Genomic DNA, 6,047 nt, shown 5'->3' on the forward strand with positions numbered 1-6,047 from the left:
AAAAAAAAAAAAACTTGAAGCGTGGATCCCTTCATCAGTCCCTTCCTTCCCTTATCATGCAAGTTCAAGAAAATATTAAAATATAAGCTATGTCGCACAAAATTTGTTTATGAAAAGATCGTGATGTGTATTCAGACATTTTATAAATGGGGATGAGAGCATATGTCAATACTTAACATTGGTATTGACTCTTGTGTTTTGATAGTTCCGCAGATCATCGAGAAGGTGAGCTAGGCTAGTAAGTCTAAATGGCTAGCTCATTTGATGGAATGGGTAGATTTATTTGGTGAGTCAGTTCTCATAAGAGTTTGAAAGGTCAACTCGACAGCTACTGTAAGACAGTTGACACACCAGCGAGTCAAGTTGGTAGGTTATTTTAGTATGTCACTCCAATAACAATCGTGCTTTTTGGATAATTTGTCTAATCAAGGCCTGCTAGACACAAGCTTTAGCTCATGAAAATTGACTTTTTTTTGTACAATAAGTTATTTTGAAGTGGGTGCAACAAATGCTTTTTATTTATTCATTTTATCCATTGTAATGTGTTTTGCATATTGTCAAGCCATATAAAGTTTGGTGCACTTGTTTCTAATACAACATTAAATCTCAAATGCAATCGCTTTCATATAAGTTAACTTTTTGTTGTAAGTTCATTTCTTATAGTCTACAACCCAAAATTTTTCGTAAGAGTAGACATATGTGATAAAATAAAAGACAGTTTACATACCCAGCACAAAATTCTTATGAATTTAGATTTCTCACACTTATACTTCCATAGTTACATACATTGCACTTTTGTGTTGTAAATTTGTGAGTAAAAAGGTAAAATTAACTTTTAAAAGGTAGTAATATAACTATTTTTGATGTGGTGTTAAAGTTTTGCATGCTAGGTGTATAAATATGAAAGTTTGCATGTGAGATATATAACTCTATAAGAATTGTGTGCTATGTATGTAAGTGCAAACTTTCTCTAGTTGAAAGGTGTAGTAAGAGTAGATCTAAGCTATGGAACAAAAGGGACACCTTGAGATTTACATGAAGAATAAGAAGAGAACCAACTAGAGAAAATTTTGCTTGAAATATTTATGTTTATATAAAAGAATAGATCTTGGTGATGATTAGATAGTTAACTAATATGAAAAATAGGCTTAACCAAATAATCCTGGATTTGCTCGTGAGAATAGCACCCATAGTGCATCAACCTATTGAGCTCAATAATTCAAGAACTAAGAAAATTTTGAAGCAGTAAGACCACTCAAAAACACTTATTACCTAAACTCTAAGGAGTTGTCCTCTGAACCTCGCTAACTTGTACTACAAGTTGAAAGGATGTGATCATAAATGATGATGTGATCTTTTGGTGAAACAACTAAAGCTAAGCCACATCGAAGTTCAGCATCCTACAGCCTAACTCTTATAGAGGTTGAACTGATTTGGCTAACCATATTGCGTACTTTGAATCACCTGTATGGTTACTTGACATCAATAACATGCAAAAGTATTGTTATTATGTAAGATCTTTTAGGAGTCATCTCTTTGGTAGTTTTTTCATCTATCAGTTAAGAGGGTCACATTATTTTTTTAATTTTAAGAGAATATATATTCCTCAATTTTTCAGTGCCTAACACCTATAAAAGAAATCATAATTTTTACTAAAGACGTGCAAAAAAACTTATCAAGTTACTCTGGAACTTTGTGATGTGGTTTCAAAGAGAAGTTCTTGAGGTCAAAGACCTAAAGTGAGCTCTGTCTTATGTTAATCTTATCCATGATCTTTGCAAAGGCACTTCTCGCTATGCTCTAGGACAGTAATAACCATGTAACTTGGCTAAATTGATTAAACTTGCGAACAACATGCAAATATTGAGAGTATAACAATGAGATAAAAGCATCATTCTCAATTCGACTAAGTGTCCAAGATAGAATGAGCAAGATTACACCAAGTGGGCAAGTCTTTGCTAGTCCACCTCATCCTTAATAATTGTCATATTGCTTGCCTCATACTCGAACAACTAAGGATGCATCACAATAGGCATGACAAATAACTTATAAGGAATAGACTGCCATTATCACCACTAAATTATAAATTCTCAATAATTTCTACATTCTGAGTTTTTATGGTGAATTTCATTAAGATCATCCTGAATTCAATTACTTTAGGTCCCAAGTGCCCATGAAGGTAGGCCCTCATTAAGGAACAAAATGAAGCACTAAGATTTTCCACTATGTTTATTGTCACGATACAAAGGGTTATTATCACATTAAGATTTTCGATAAAGAATTATTTAAGGTGGGAAAATTAAAAGAATTCTTTTTATTCAACTAGGTCAAAGGATAGATACCAAATTTACATTTACTTCACCAACATAAACTCTTCCTGTCTAAAATACAACTATCCACCATCATGAATCAAAACCATAGTGTGCTCTACATTCCACTACATCATCGTAAGCTTCATAGATTCCTTTTTAAGTTACAATCAGATAAAGATGCATCCAATTAACATCAAGAATATCACTTTCATCATTTGATATGGGGTTATTATTCGATGACATGCCCTTTAGGCTAAAGTACACCAATGTAACTTATTAAAGAATGATGAATTTACTATTTAAAGAGAAAAAAAGAAAAATCATAGTTTGCATGGACAACCTTGATCTACTCATAAAAAGCAAAAGTCTGAAACAATACATACTTCAATTGAAGGAAACTTTTTGTACTTAAAAAAAAACCATCCAAAGGTTAAACCTATTAAAGTTCACTTTTAGAGCTAGATTAGGCAATTTTTTGAGTTCTTTACTTACATTAGGGGAATAAAGATGAATTTAGATAATTTAGAAGTATTTTTTAAGAATTTATTAACAAGAAGCATAAAATATTATAAAAGCTAATTGTCCACATAGCTTACTCGAGCAAAGTTATATCAAAGTGGAGACAAGAGTTATTGTTGCTCTTCAAAACTTTTAGAAATGCTAAGAGATTGTTGTGGAACTGAGACAAAAAATCTTTTTAAATATTTAAAGCCATTATTTATCACACCCTTAATTCAAAGCCCTTAATCAAAAAGTTTTTACTTTTATAGTTTTGAGTTAGAGAAAAAGCAGTTATCAATATGCTTATTTAATAATATTGGAAAGAATAATGGCTGAACTGTGGAGAAAATTTGCCGCCCTGACATGGAAAAGTTGATTTTTTTCCTTATCAAATTCTCTTGATCACCACGACCATACTTTTCTGAGCATTCAATACAAGTCATCATCGATCATCTCTTAAAGCGGGTTATAGCAATGCAAAATCAATCTAGATGACTAGTTTTATTGATTAAGCGCAATAAATTTTAAATGGTTTGCATGTATAAAACAACTAATATAATGTAAGTTTCAAACAAATTCATAATGTAAGGCACTAAAAAAAGCAAGCATGGGGGATAACCCAACTTAATATTCATTGTTGGAGTTGGAGTTAAAAAATTATAAGCCTACCCAAACTCTTAACTTATAATCAATCAATTATTAAGATTATATAAAGTCAAGGAAGAAGCATTATAAATAGACATTTTCAACATAAATTCTAAAATTAGTAAATTTAAATACATCACATTAAGAAGATTTCTAGAGAGTAGAATCAATTTGCTAAGATGCTCTTAAAATTTTGGAACTTTAGTAGAATACCAACCATAAAATCACATTAGCAAAAAAAAAAAAAAAAGATGAATTTATGGAAGTCAAATCTGAGTACCCATTTATTGAGTATTTAAAAATAGGCACCATCTCTCACGATTTCAAGGTCGCATGAATATCAAAGATTAAATCTACCTTCTACATGATCTCAATGGTGAATTGCACATAAAATTGATGGCTTTATAAAAAAAATAGTATCCCTGATCCTAAAAGTTCATTCAAAAGGAAGTAGTAGTTATTCAAATGGTTAAACACTAACAAGATGAAAATCTAAACAAGACTATTTTTGGTCAAAATTTTAAAAAGGCTTGGAAAACTTCTTTAAGAGGTGTCTATAGTGCAAAATTTTTAGTGTCCATATATTATTTGGGGCATATACTTACTCATTCCTTTCTTGTAAGCTTAAAGATAAAGAGAGATAAAAGCACTTGCCAAAATAAAGTATAGGTAGTTCAAACTTTCATATGACTCGACATCATTTATTAAAATGGAGTACCGCATATAGAAATTTCTCATTTATGATTTGCAATTCTCTCATAAGGCCCTTAGTGTATTTTACCATAGTCAATGAATTTATCTCCAATTCACCTCAGTTCATCATTCCATGATAAATGGTCAAGTTAAGGCTGCTTAAAAAATTATTAATCTATTAAGAAAAAAAAATTTAAGGAGCTAGAGGCAAGTGTCTTAACATCTTACCGCAATACTATGGGCCTTAAAGATGATTCAATCATCCCCAACTATGCAAACAACTTTCATGTTATCACACAATGTTGAGGCTCTCTTCCAAGTTAAGCAAACTTTGCATATTTAGAGAATCATAGCCTCTTGATAGACCCTAATTCCAAGTGCAGGGGTCTCACGCAAGTGTATGTGTTGTATCAACAATAACAAATTTTGAGTCTGAAATATTGATCCCATAGCGAGTGAGGGAATTAGACTTAAGAGAAGTTCTAGCCTACTAGGTTTAGTTCTTAGCAAGGAATTGAAATTAACTTAAAGTTGTGTTAACTAGCCCTACTGAATTACAATCTAATTTAAAAGTTAAATCCTACATAAATATTACTTATCCTAGTTGGTTTGGTGATTATCAAGTTATAAAGACACATTTCCTTGCAATGGTTTAACTAGTAGTATAGAAAATGTAAATTGTCAATTGTGAATGTGGCTAGTGACAAATATGATCAACTCTCTTCTTTATCCCCTGTCGAGTGCATAAAATAGCTTGGTTAAATTTGCTTTAATTTCTTAAACCCCAACTTCAACCCATCAAAGATCATATCTCTTACATTTGTATATACCTATAAAGCACTTGCACCATACCCTATAGATCAATGTGAATAACCTAGTTATTCTACCATAGCTCACCCAAGTCATTATGGATCACAACACATTTTAGCTAATCACTTGGTAAAAATAAAAAGTAAATAAAATTTAGAAGTTTATTCATCACATTCAAGATTAAAAACCATTTTTTTAAAACACTTTGCACTCCTACACAACCTACTCAACCATTACAAGAAAAAGGTAAAAAGACTACTCAGAATGCATTGAAAAAAACACCACAAAACATTTTTGAAAACAAATAAAACTACTATATAATTGTGTTTAAAGGAATACAATAATAAGATTACATAACACTTAGCTTTCCCCCCTCTTCAAAGTGTTGAGAATGCTTCCCCAAGGATCTCCTAGTCTCCTTGATGCTTTCCTCAAATCTCCCCTCACTTTACACTTGAAATTCTCTCCAAATCCTTAACAAATGCTCTCATACTCTATCCTACAACAAAGCCCTAAGGACTTGAAAAGTACTGAAAAAGTCCCTTTCTTCTTTACCAAAGAATCCCTTTATCTTGTTGAATAACTCCCCACATTGTGTAGAAGAACTGTTGAAAACTGCCCAGGCAATTTATGGCTGGCGCCTAGGCGTCAGGTTCTCTGTTTGTCAATTTTGGTGGGGACGCCTAGGCTCCAGGGCACACAAAAACCTAGCGCCAAGGCGCTGGGGTAGTGGTGCCTTGACGCCCACTGGCTGGCGCTTAGGCGCCAACCTCTCGGGTTCTCAAGGCGGAACTGGCACCTTGGCACTAAAGAAATCTGGCACCAAGGCACTAGTCACCTGTGTAATCTATTGCTCCAAGTCACCTCCACTTTGCTCCATTTCTTCTCCACTTTGCTTCACTTCTAATACATGTTGAAGCTGCAAGAAAAAATATAAAAATATCTTTCTTTAAAGTGCAATTTCATCTATAGACATGTGCAAAACATAAAGAAAATTTAACATTCTTTTTCTACACATCAAAATCCCCCAAACTTAAATGTTGGAATATTAAAATTGATTTTCTTAATTTGAGGGAGTGGATTTCA

Source organism: Phalaenopsis equestris, unplaced genomic scaffold, assembly GCF_001263595.1.
Source record: "Phalaenopsis equestris unplaced genomic scaffold, ASM126359v1 Scaffold000002, whole genome shotgun sequence".
NCBI classification, from domain to species: Eukaryota; Viridiplantae; Streptophyta; class Magnoliopsida; order Asparagales; family Orchidaceae; genus Phalaenopsis; species Phalaenopsis equestris.